General features: G+C 41.0%; 1 protein-coding gene across 6 annotated transcripts in view; it reads left to right on the top strand.

Moving 5' to 3' along the window:
* Positions 1-13,424, top strand: part of RREB1 (ras responsive element binding protein 1) — a 169,409-nt gene that overhangs the window by 69,109 nt on the left and 86,876 nt on the right. For all 6 annotated transcript variants that reach the window (XM_089516686.1, XM_089516685.1, XM_089516683.1 and 3 more), the window contains one exon: positions 11,136-11,236. The gene's annotated coding sequence lies outside the window, so the exon portion shown is untranslated. The remainder of the gene's footprint in view (positions 1-11,135; positions 11,237-13,424) is intronic.

Below are 13,424 nucleotides of genomic sequence, written 5' to 3'. Positions count from 1 at the left end.
GCCTTGCCATCCTCCACTGCTCTGCAATGGCGCTTCATGCCCATGACCTACATAACTGAGGCGGGTTATAGACCGTCGTTTTGAGGCGGTCTGCTGCCGCCGCCGTTTGCTCCGTAAGGGAGCCGTCGCAGCCACACCGCGCGGCTCCCTTGCAGAGCAAAAAAGAAGCTCCAAAATGGAGCTTCTTTCTGCGGCGCCCTAATGATGTCGTGAGGCGCCGCTGGCGCACTTGCGACGTCATTAGCGCCGCGACACATCTGGACGCTATGCGTCCGATACGTAAACATGGCGGCCCCCATGTGGAAGGGGCGCCGCCGTGTTGTACGTATGGAATACGTACTAGGGTTAGGGGGGTGCGGAAGCACCGTCCCTTCCTAACCCTAATACGTATTCCATACATATTTTTTGGCAGTTTGTAACCCGCCTGAGTCTATCCATCTGACTGATGTGTGGTCTTCCTCTCTTTCCGCCCTCCATCTTTTCTAGTATTATTGTCTTTTTTAATGAGTCATGCTTTCTAATGATGTGGCAAAAGTATCTGAGTCTTAATTTGATCATCTTGGCTTCCAGGGAAACTTCTGGCTTTATCTGATAAAGAACCCACCTGTTTGTCTTTTTGGCTGTCCATGGTATCCTCAGCACTCTTCTCCAGCACCACACCTCAAAAGAGTTAATTTTCCTTTTGTCTGCTTTCTATTCTGTCCAACTTTTGCATCCATACATGGTGATGAGGAATACAATTGATTCCATGGCTCTAACTTTAGTGCTAAGTTGAATATATTTGCACTTTAGAATCTCATCTAGTTCTTTCATAGCTGCCCTTCCCATTCCTAGTCTTCTTCTGATTACTTGGCTTCAGTCTCCATTCTGGTCAGTATTTGATTCAGGTTATGGGAAGGGGAAAGAGGCAATTTTTGATCGTCCATCATGAAAATCATGCAATTACAGTTGACCTTCCTTATCCATGGATTTTTTTATCCACAGATTCAAGCATCCACAGCTTGAAAATAGTCAAAAAAGTATAAATTCCAAATAGCAAACCTTGAGTTTGCCATTTTATATAAAGGACACCATTTTGCTATGCCATTGTATTTAATGGGACTTGAGCATCCATTGATTTTCTTATCTGGGAGAGATGGGTGTGTATGTGTTCCTGGAACCAAACCCCAGTGGATAACACTCCACCCATGTGGAGTGATATTGAGACCTTGGCATGGTCTGTTGTGGAACCTGTGGCCATTCAGATTTTGTGACACTGAATCTTCTGTCAGGTCTAGCCTAGTCAATTGTAAAAGGATGCTGGGAGTTGTAGTCTGAATAACCACACATTGTCCACCCCACGGTTATTGACATGAAAGGCCAGCATTCAAAACCCATCTGCACTTAACCATTATTGGGAAAAATAAATTTTCATTGTAAATTTTAGCATAGTTTTTCCAGTTGAACTTGCTCTTTAAAGTTGGAGGCTTCTGTGATATAGAAGTGCCAGTCCTGGATGATTTTACATGGTGAAATGTTGGCTGTCAGGAGAGAGACGAGAGAGTTCCTCTTGCTAAACTGGAAGCAGAAAGCAAGATGATGGGAGTGATAAGAGGAGGCTGGGGCTGGAAGAAGGGGGGAAAGAGGAGGAGGAGGAGGAGACATTTGTTTAGGAAAGAGGCCTAGTCACTAAGCTCTCAGAGCAAAGAAACCCCTGCTGATAACACAGCTGAAAATAAGGGGTCTGTTTCTCTTTTGACTCCAAAGGAGTGGCACTCTGTAATAAATGACTATGTGGCAGCTGTCTCTTGGCTTCCAGAGTCTGGCAGCAGGACTTAATCCTGTCAGCAGAAGCAGCCAGGACAAACTGCTCCTTTAAAACAGAATACATAGAGATTGTAAAATAATACCTTTCTTAATGATCAGCCAATGTGGCATGAAAGTCTTGATTGACAGGGAGATAAGGGAGAAATGTTAAGGGGAGTAATTTTGGGGTGCATGTTTTGTTTTAACTCTGTTAAAAACAAAACACCCAACCTAGCCTTGTAGTGTGTTAGATGGCTGGCAATGAGGTGGGGGTAATAATTCTGGATTATATCCTTCACCCACAAAACAAACAAACATCATCAGTTGGATTTGATCTGGTTTGAAAACATAAAGGGACTTTGACAAGGCATAAACACCAGCTCCTAAATCAACAGTGTTCCCTGTTTCCTTTTAATTAGGGCATGTGCAAAATCTAAAAGCAAACCAAATGCAAAATGGTATTGGTATTGTTCCTTGTTCCCCTGATCCTGATGACTTCTTTTAACAGCCTCTTAACTGTGATCCAGCAAGGGAGTTGCATAAGTTTCCATGATGCACTACTAATGTTTTTGTAAAGTTTTAGTATTATTCAGTGCAACTGAGAAAGTGTGAAATCCGTGCAAGTTCATGCTAAAATAAATCACTTAGTCTTAAAGGTAAGAGAACCAATGTGGCATAGTAGTTTAAATGTTGGGCTACGACTCTGGAGGCCAGGGTTTGATTCCCTGCTTGGCCATGAAACCTGCTGGGGTACTTTGGGCAAGTCACATCCTCTCAGCCTCGGGAAGGCAATGGCAAACCTCCTTTGAAGAAATCTTGCCAAGAAAAACCCATTATAGGTTCACTTTAGGATCACCATAAGTTGGAAACAACTTGAAGGCATAGCAACAACAAAGTCTTAAAGGTACTACAGTACAGTTGGCCCTTCTTATACAGAGATTTTTTTATACATGGATTCAAGCATCCACGGTTTGAAAATGTTCAAAAAAATATAAATTTCAAATATCAAACTTTGATTTTCCATTTTTATAAAGGACACCATTTTGCTATGTCATTATATTTAATGGAACTTGAGCATACACAGATTTTGTTATACATGGAGGATCTTGGAACCAAACCCTAGCGTGTAACAAGGGTCCACTGTACTGTCATTTTACTGAAACAGGATAACATGGCTATTTGAAATCTAGCAGTTTTTATAGTGGATTTGAACATTTTTGGGGGGTGAGGACAGGGCCCAACTTCAGATGTCAAAAATAAAGAGCAAATAATCTCTTAACCCACTATTTTTTTAAATAATGTAACAAAATTCCTAGGTATGCCAGAATTCCCTGACTGCTAGAATTGCACAGTTTCTTAAAAGTCTAAGGTCATATGCCTCCAGGAGGTGGGTACAGTTTACCCGATGGGGAAGTGTGAACTTTTCCTTCATTCCAATTTGGCTAATGTTTGTTTCCCCCTTGACTGAGTCAAAAATGGATCGCTGACTGGTGCCACATGAGCAGCTTTGTGGTTAGCCATGGGTCACTTGATTCCCACTTCGATGCTCTTTGTTAAGTCTTGGTCAGGAGAGATGGTTTTGAGAGGCTCATATTGTTAATTAACTTGGAGAGGCTTTTGAAGAAATGGTGTTATTCAGTGATAGCTTGTGGGCAAGGTGGGAGTAAAAACAGTGAAAGGATTTGTTGCTGAAAAGAGAAAAATCCTGGAAGTGGTTAAAGGTCACAATCAGGGCAACCTTGGGGAGAAAGACACACAGAGCAGGCACCATTCCACTGCTTCCTGTGCTTGAACCATGGGGATCAAGTCCTCTTATATCCGCTTCACAACCTGTTTCATTCTCTATTTCTCTTGCTGACTGAACAAATAGAGTGGGGTCAGTGGATGACCCCCTGCCCCTTCCAAAGTTAGAGGAGAAACTGCTGCATAAATGTGCACCTACCAGATTAGTTTGAAATCATTTCCTTTCCAAAGTGTGGAGGAAAGCACATTTTGCCACGAAGTTTAACAGGCTAAAATTGCTCTAAAGAGTAGATGTGATTCCCAGCTACTACCCCTCTCTTTGCCAGGCCCATAAGCTAGGGCTGTGAAGGGAGATTCCCTGCCTTCCCTCCCAGCTAACAGGTGTAAGGAGCAAATGCCTACAGAGAGTTCTGACATCACTGGATTGTAGCTTTCCCTTCATCACAGCATTACAACGTCTCTGGTTTCCCCTGTGCCTTAATGAGAACAGCCAGGCCAATTGTCCTTTGCCTGTTCATTGCGTTGCATGTCTAGGCGTTTGCATGACCAACTGATGGGGCACAGAAAACTCTTGTGTGCAAACTGGCATTTGAAAACAGTAATTGCATCAGGCCTCATAATTATGTTGCCTACTGCAGCCCCAGATTATCTGTCCATGGGTTTGGCTGTGTGTGTGTGTGTGTGTGTGTGTGTGTGTGTGTGTGTGTGTGTTTTAATGGCCAGCTGTATCAACTAGCATTGTGTTACCACTCACTCTTTTTTGCTTCCTACTGCTGCTGTATTCCCTTGTCATGTAGACTGGCAACTTTCCCACTGGAATTAATACTCATTTAATTGTGTCAGCTAGAACTGAAAGCGTGCATCCTGCATTTTAGAGATGCATCTTCAAGAAGGAGGTTTTCAAGCTAGAAGTTGTTTCATAAACAGGGAAGATTTTCTTTCTTTCTTTCTTTCTTTCTTTCTCTGATATTCTGCTGAAAGATCATTGGGACTTGAAAGCTTCTGTCTGAATTTTTAAAATGTCAAATAGCCCTATATGTATTTTATAGTCGATGCAGTTATGAAGATACTGATCTGATTTGTTTATAAGATTTTAGTGGGTGTTGAATTCTTCTGCAGCTTAGGTTTCCTTGTTCTAATTTCTGAAATTTTCCTGTAACAATTTCTGGCATTATTAACATATGCACACAGGTGTTCTCATTTTTATTTTACATGAGGATGCCTGTATGTGTATGTTCTTTTAAAAACAAAACAAAACAAAACAAATGAATCATTTTGATAAGGGCTGGCATGTCGGAGCACAAGGGGATTAACTCTGCACTCTCACACCTTTCTTCCATCCATAAGAATTAGAAATTTTGTGGTGTGTTTGAGTTCGTCTAGAAGTCAGGTTACGCAACTGACTTTGTTCCGTATACTTACCAATTTAGTCCACACACACAATTCTTGTAAATATCCTATTACTCTGGGATGATCATTTGACAGAAACTATTTATGAAACATTGTAGCCTTTTGTAGCCAAGCAAAGGATCTTGGGCCCTTGGCATCACTCTTCTGTTTCCCCGTAACCCTGTTTTTTGGCTTCAATCTCTACCTCCCTTTGCCTTCACCATTTGAGTCACAGATGCTGAGTGGCTGAAACAGCTGCAGATTTCTCTCCAGGTTTTTTTGTGTGTGTATGCATTTGTTTTTGTTTTGCTGCACCACAGATCTCATACAACTGCAGATGAATCCAGATGAATAGGAACTTTGTCTAATGAGAAGGGCTCCCCTTGCAGTAATCTTGTTGAGGACTAGAACTGTTCCATCCACAACTGTAAGCCAGGCCTGTTCCTCTTTAAACACTAGCTATTCTAGTAAAGGAAGGTGGTAGTTGTAGTCTAATATAGACATACCTTAGTTAACAAAATCTCTGACAAAGAAGATCCTTTTGTCAGAGTATTTTTACATCTGCCCAGCTTCCCACTTTCTCTCTTGTTCTCTGTCTAGCTGGAGATTTTCAAGCAACATCAGTATTGGAAGGATAGTGAAGGAGGACTGTAGAAACACAGACTTTGAGTATCAGGTGGAAGCAACTGTGTCGTCTGCAGTAAATGATGCAATAAAGATTTATCTGGGAAAAGAATGGGACTCTACTGTAGTTCTGTGCCTGCCTGCAACAGGTAGGGTAAACAGCAGCTGCCTCTAGAATACCTTCCTGAGCATGTGTGAATAGCAAAACAAAGAAGAAGAAAAAGGGAAAACTGCCTCACCAGCTTCCCTCAGCATTTTTTTAGAAATCATAATAAAAGTGAAGGCTGGTGAAAGAAAAAAAGAAAAATCATTGGATGCGTTTGGAAAAAAACTTTCAGGTGGAACCTAGAAGATTCAAAAGATTTCTCTTCTCTTATGCAAGGCTTATCTGACTGTTGGTTCATTTCACATATGCTTGTTGTTAGTTTTGAATGAAAGGTTTGTTGAAACATGATGATCTATTCCAGTGGTGGCAAACCTATGGCATGATTGTCAGAGGTGGCACTCAGAGCCCTCTCTGTGGGTACACATGCTGTCACCCCAGCTCAGAGTTCGCCAGAGCTTGTTACTAGAAAGCCACAGGGACGTGGCACTTTGCGATAAATAAGTGGGTTTGGGATTGCAGTTTGGGCACTTAGTCTCTAAAACATTCACCCTCACTGATTCTCTCTTTTCGTGGTGCAAGAATCTATCCCTGTTACTTTTTCCGCTGGTGTCAAAGTTTCTGTTAACAAAGTAATGCTCAGGAACCCATCTACTTTGTTAACTGAGATACACCTCAAAGACATAGCTGTTTTAGTCCAGAATATCAGCATACAAAGGGATTTTGTAGCACCTTTGAGATTGAGAGAAAGAAATTGTAGCACAAGCTTTAATATATGTGGTCTGCTTCCTCAGATGCATCTCTGTTTCTCTCAGTCTCAAAGGTGCTACAAGATCCTTTTGGATACTGAAGTATACCTGTATATCTGGAGGGTACCAAGATGGAGATGTCTTGTGCAGAACATGGATTTGAATGTCCAGGCCCCTATCAGTTAATTTCTCATTTAAAAAAAAATTCTTAGTAGTATACAGTACTGCTCAATAAATATGAACAACAATAAAAAGCAATGACTTATTATAAAAACAGTGTTTGATATGCATTATACAGGATTACAAATAGCAAGGACTCATCCTTTGAGTAAACTAATTTGTTCTTTAGGAAATGTTTGTTTTGAAACTGACCAGATTACTGAAGGGGCCTACTTTTGAAGGATTAAAAAGTCACACATTTAGAAATATTACCTTATTTCAAGTAGTACACTTTCTTTCATGTAATCCCACAGACTGCCTGCAGATTACAGTTTAAGGCTGTGGTTCCCAAATTGTGGGGTGAGACTCTTGAGGGAGTGTGAGATTTGGAAGACCTGATGCCTCCTTGTTTCACAAATCTTTTCTGTCCTGGAGGGGAAGAGAAAGGCAAGGAATGTACATGGAGCGAGCAATCACCTCTGCTTGTAGAAGAAGAAGCTTACTGGATCACAGCCTTTGGTGGTGCCCATCCTGCGCTGCGACACTCTACTTCCACTTGTACGATCACTGCCCAAGTTCTTGGGACCAGACGCTGCTGCATGAATATATTTGCAGTGGTTTAAAATGCACTGCTGAATATGGAGCATATCTTGCTTGCAGTAAACGGCAATTTTTCATGTGGTTCCTGTATATGTATACTCATGAATATGCTAGCAAAAATAAACACACTAAGCAAAAAAAATTTTTTTAAATATACTGTGTTGAGTGGGGGATGGGTGGGGCAGTGTCAGCATGTTAGATGCAAAGACCGGTGACAGGAGTAAAACGTCTGAGAAGCACTGGGTTAAGGAACTGCATGAAAAAGAGCTATTTATTGCAAGCAAGACATGCTTCATATTCAGCAGTGCATTTTAAGCCGTTCCAAATACCTGCCTGTCCAAAGTTTACAATACCAGACATATTTCCTTGCGCTGATCTATAGCAACACCTTGGAGAGTCTGCTGCATCCCTATATAAAAGTTTTTTGCCAAATATTACCATATGACATTGTAACAGCACTGTTGGTCCCATGAAAGTCCAACATACAGTTGCTTTGTCATTCAGCAGAGAGGAAGACAGCTCATGCTGTTTCCTCTCTGTCCAGTACTGCAGTGTATATCAGCTTTCTCTTAGGTCAATAGTTGAGATTATGTTTCACAATCCCTTGCTGCTGGCCATGATTTCTGGAAGTTGGGAGTCCAAAACATCTGGAGAAGCAAGGTTTGAAAACCGCTGTACTGGATGTTAAGCACCTACAATATCCGCTAGTAAACAATAATTGTAGATAACTATTTCATACTGCCATCACTATACTCCACACAAAGTAGCTGCCCTACTGGCTGCTGTTTGGCTTTTTGGGATGTAAGAGTAGCCTTTTAGTACAAGGTTGGGGCAACTTTGATCATGTTTGGACTTATTCCTAGAAGTCATAGGCATCATACACAATGTTAGAAACTTGTAGGATTTTTAGTCAAAACATTTTATAGGCCAGACATTCCTTACCCATGTTTAAGAATGAACTCCAGATAATTATTCTTACTGGAATAACAGAGGCACTAAAGGTGTTCATACAATAAACTATTGGGATGGGTGTGAGTGGTCCTGAACCTGGCCCATATTGGCCAAGATGTCTAAAGAGGTTTGGGGGTTTTATTGTCTTGTCTCTCAACACCAATAAACTCTACTCCTACCTGTGTTCCAAATTACAGACTTTTCAAAAAACTGAAGAAACTTGTATACCACTTCCAATAAAGTGGTAGCGATTGACCCCAGAGAGAGAGAGAGAGAGAGAGGAGAGTGCAAACTGGTTTCTTTCCTCCAACACCAATTCCTGACTATCTTGTCAAGTGCTTCCTTGAGTAAGTGTCAGGAACATTTGTTGTCTAATGCAATACTGCTTACTCCAACCCTCCTGTCACATCTCTTAGCCTGGTGGTTGGAGAAGATGGGAGTGGTAGTCAAACCATCTTGTAGGTAGCTGGTAAGGGCTGCATCTTTTGTTAAACTCAAGGTGTCAAGAATTCAACCCAAGACTTTATCTATGTAAAGCCTTGCTCCCCCCACATTTCCATGTGCATGAAACAAGGGAGTCTGCTTTGCCTCAGGATGTTGCCTCACAGCTCCTATTGTTCAATCAGCTTTCCAGCTTATCTTGTCTGCGAAGAGAATGCCAGAAAACAAGGGTTTGGCCTGTTTCAGTAGGCTTTAATGAACATGTCCAGACAAACTAGAAAGCAAGCTACTATTCACCCCCTTCCCTTTCCCCAACCCAGTCTAGAGTTTGTGGAGCTGCTAGCTCCATCTTTGGCTACACAAGATGTAGAACAACAGTACAGTTCTGAAGGCGCACATCACCATTTCAGACAACACTTTACAAAAGTCAGAAAATAAAATAAAAAACTATTTCAGTTGGTATTGATATTCCCTGCTTTTATTATATTCAGTGCAACTTTATTGTTGGGCTTTAAATTAGTTTTCATTTTCAATGATTTACTGTGCATTAGTTTGGGCACTGAGGTACGATAGAATGATTAAACATGACTTGACCAAATGGTGTTTAACAGTAATGGAAGGTAGAAAAAAATGAAATTCATACATATAAGATGATTCTGTGATTCTATGTGAAAGAGATCTAGTAGACCACAAGTTGAACATGCGTCAACAGTGTGATGTAGCAGCTAAAAAGGCCAATGCAATTGTAGACTGCATCAATAGAAGTATAGTGTCTAGAACAAGGGAAGTAATAGTAATACTCTATTATGCTTTGGTCAGGCCTCATCTGGAATACTGTGTCCAGTTCTGGGCAGCACAATTCAAGAAGGATGTTAACAGGCTAGAGCATGTCCAGAGGAGGTTGACTAAAATGGTGAAGGGTCTGGAAACTGTGTCTTATGAGGAGAGTCTTAGGGAGCTGGGAATATTTGGCCTAGAGAATAGATAGTTCAGAGATGATATGATAGTCCTGTTTAAGTATTTGAAGGGGTGTCATATTGAGGATGGTGCAAGCTTGTTTTCTGCTGCTTCAGAAAATAGGACCCAGAACAGTGGATGCAAGCTACAGGAAAAGAGATTTCACCCCAACATTAGGAGGAAGTTTCTGACAGTAAGCGCTGTTTGATAGTGGAGTCTGGCGTGGTGGAGTCTCCTTTTTTGGAGATTTTAAAACAGGCTGGATGGCCAACTGTCCGGGGAGGAAGGGTGCTTTTGATTGTGAGTTCCTGCATGACAGGGAGTTGGATTGGATGGCCCTTGTGGTTTCTTCCAACTCTACAGGCAGCTACAGCAGAAATGATGCTCCATGAAGCCTCACAAAAGCGAAACTAACCTTTTGCCTATCTCTTCCACCTCCTCTGCTGAAATGTCTGGAAGGTCTTTTTCCTCCTCCAGCTCTGAGGCTTCCAGAGCCTCAGTGACTTCCAAAATTCCAGAGATACAGTCCAGTGGTTGATTTCTTTAGCCTCTCATGAACTGAGTCAGTTGTGAAGTTATAAAATCGGTGCAAAACATTGTGGGGAATTAGAGGCTTGCATTCTGCTGATACAAAATAGAAATCATACCAAGTACTAGGCACTGGCATTTCTCAATCCTTTGGCTTCACATTATAAATAGTGCCCAAAACATGGAATTCTCCTCTCTTACTGCTAGACATTGGCAATTCTAAGTCTGTGTATGCATATTTGGAAGTGTGCTGCCATTGAACTCAATTGGGCTTGCTTCTGTGTGCAGCCATAGTTTCTACAGTGTAGATCTTTATAACAGCACTATCTTACTTTTATCTAATACAAAACCCACTGAACCAGACTAAATAACATGTAGCCTCAGGTGGCAGGCAGCCTACTACATCATGCAGATATTCTAGTCCTCTTCCATCTTTGATATTTGAAAGAGATTTCTAACCTTCATACATCTTTTTTTTAAAAACTTTAAAAAAATCAGAAATAGGCTTATGCAAAGCCTAACTATTTAGAAATATCTGCTTAAAAAAAGGAAACAAGATTTAATTTTTGATAACTGCATATCATTCAGTATATCAAATTAGATCTTTAGTGTCCATTTCATGGTACAGTGGACCCTTGGTATCTGCTAGGGTTTGGTTCCAGGACCCCCCATGGATACCAAAATCCGTGGATGCTCAAATCCCCTTATGGTGTAGGAAAATGGTGTCCCTTATTTTTAAAAAAATGCTAAAAATCAATGTGTTTTTATTTGGGGGGTATTTTCAAGCTGTAGATGGTGGGATCCATGGGTGCAGAATCTGTGGATAAAGAGGGCCAACTCTATTTCTTTAAGTGATCCTTGGTTTGAATAAAGAATGAGTTGCATTTTCTCCAGGGTGTGTGCTTATTTTTCCTTATGCCCCAGGGTTAGTAATTTTATATTATACATTTTGTATTTTGTTTTTAAAAAAAACTTTGAGGTAGACAAAGCTTGAGAGATTGCAGTTTTCCAAAATTCACCCTTAAATCCACGACATTTAATATCCTTTAAAAAAAAACTTTAGCTGGTAAAGACCCTTAACTTATTTTTGTTTTTCTCTGTTCTAGGCAGTGCTGTGCTGATCCTCTGTCTGTGCTGACACAAAGGTGATTCCCCCTATTGTCCTGCTTGCAACATCATCACAGAAGCTAAATCCACAGTTATAAAGGTCAGTTGAGATTTGGGGACTGGGGGATCTGGGGACTGTAGACTGAAAAAATACTGTGTTTCCAATTTTGCCCATTTCACCAAAGGCAAGAGTATATTCTAGCACTGTATCAGTGTTCTAGAAAATGGTGTCCCAACAACCTTGCCAATTTTCTGAATTAAAGACTGAGATATAAGAGCCAGTAAAAAAATTTGTGTACAATATTTCAAAACCCTTTTCATTGGCTGGCAATGCTGTTTGACCCATGATTTTTGTGATGCCTTAGTTATTACTAAGACTGGACACTCGTGGACAGTGTTTTTTCTTCCCTTATAATTTTTTCATCTGGAATGGGAAGCTCAGTGTTGCATGATCTTTTCAGTGGCTGTTAAGAGCATTCAGTAGTTGGCTTTCCTGGCACCTCTCCACAAGTTGTTAAACTTTTTGAAATGTGGGAAGAAGTTGCACATATGCCCTTGAATGACACGAAGAAGGAAGCTGACATTTTCTTGGAACCAGTTCTCTTGAACCCTGTGTGTGTGTGTGTGTGTGTGTGTGTGTGTGCATGTACATGTCAGTTTTTGCTCACCACCTTCTGTGACTTCTGAGATTATATGCCAGGTGTTCTCCCCACACCTCCACTTCAAGCCATTCTTTGCGGATAGCTGTTTTGAAAGAAACTAACAAAAATCACCACCACCACCACCACTACCACACCCATAGATGATTAAGATGGTGGATTATGTGTAGAGCCCTCGATTCTGTGTCTTCATGGAATCACATATTATGCATAGTCAAAAGTGTGTTCTTTTTTAACAGCCTGATTTCTGTTTGCCCAGGTCACTAACCATTAACTTACTGCTGTCTCCTTCTGGAAAGTAATCTGTGAAAATCACAGGTGGAAGCTAGCATGGGCTTATTTGGCTGTCTGTGGATCTAATGCCCTGAAAGCCATTAAAGATGTTTTGTAAAATCCTATGGGTGCTGTTCATCTCCCCTTACTTTGTGCCTTCTCCAGAGCTGATCACCACTGGCATATGGCTACTTGTACAAGGGTGTATTGATATCACCACTGCAAGGTGGTGGAGTCCAGGCCCAATCCTACATGCTAAAAGATGGTAAATCATTTTCTAGTACTAGGATTTAAAAACTGATTTTAACACTTATTAACCTGAATCTTGCTGATGATCCCAATTAGAGCAGGCCCTTTGAACCAGTGGGATTTATGTAGGGGTTGACTTGGGTCTACTGTAGTTGAGGCTGTAAGTAGGATCCAGGCTGTTTATAGGGAAACAGGTGCAAGTGGTTTCCAACCAGTTCTATTTAGAATAAGAGTATAACAAGTTGGTGATCTTATTTCAGCCTAGTCCTGTGTATGCTTACTAAGGGGTAAGCACTACTTTGTTAAAGTGGATTTCCATGTAAATGTATAGCAAGAACTCAAGTAAAGATTGCAACTTGTGAGCTGGTTCTGCAGTCTCATACTGGCTGGGGATCTTAGAGCTGTTGACACTCCTTTTCCTGTAACTTTTTAAACCTTTGGTTACAGAGCATCATAGGGGGGGAAACATATAGGTGGCCTTTACCTCAGCATCCTTTATACCTCATGTTATGTGTTTGTGATGTAATTTTAAAACTCAGGTTGGGAGAAAGGTGGAATAGAAATAAAAATAACTAACCCCTGAGGTCATTCGAGGTCATTCGGTTTTGCCAGGTTCATATGTTAGAGAAAGGCAGTGGCAAACCTCTGTGTATTACTTGTCTTAAGAAAATGCTGTGGAATTTGTGGGTCACCATAAGTCATTCCAAACCCCCTTCCAACATATGTTGACAAGCTACTTGAAGGTGTGTGTGTAGGTGTGTGTGTATGTGTAGAAAACAGGAGATGGGAGCTCATGGGCATCATGCCTTAACCAAAGTAATTTCTCCTTTAGAAAGGAGAGCTTTTTGCTTTTGTTATTGAAAATATTGCCACCTTTTCCTAGCCTAATTAGTATAGACATGAGGCTTTTAACACAGTTGCTTGCTAAAGGGGTGGGTGGGTGGAAGAGAGGAAGAGTTAAAAAAAGAACAATAGAGGTTTTTCTTCTGTGACCTTCAGGTGGTTCTTGCTCTATCTCTTTGCAGTCTGGTATTTTCAAAGAAGTAGTCCTTAAGTCTCTTGCAGCATGAAAAGAAGGAAGGAAGGGGGAGGAACAAAAAGCATGGC

This window comes from Sceloporus occidentalis, unplaced genomic scaffold (genome assembly GCF_023333645.1).
Source record: "Sceloporus occidentalis isolate IW3139 unplaced genomic scaffold, rSceOcc1.0.p SCAF_3, whole genome shotgun sequence".
Taxonomy (NCBI): domain Eukaryota; kingdom Metazoa; phylum Chordata; class Lepidosauria; order Squamata; family Phrynosomatidae; genus Sceloporus; species Sceloporus occidentalis.
Note: the sequence above shows the minus strand (reverse complement) of the source record. Positions and strands in the feature narration are given on the sequence as shown.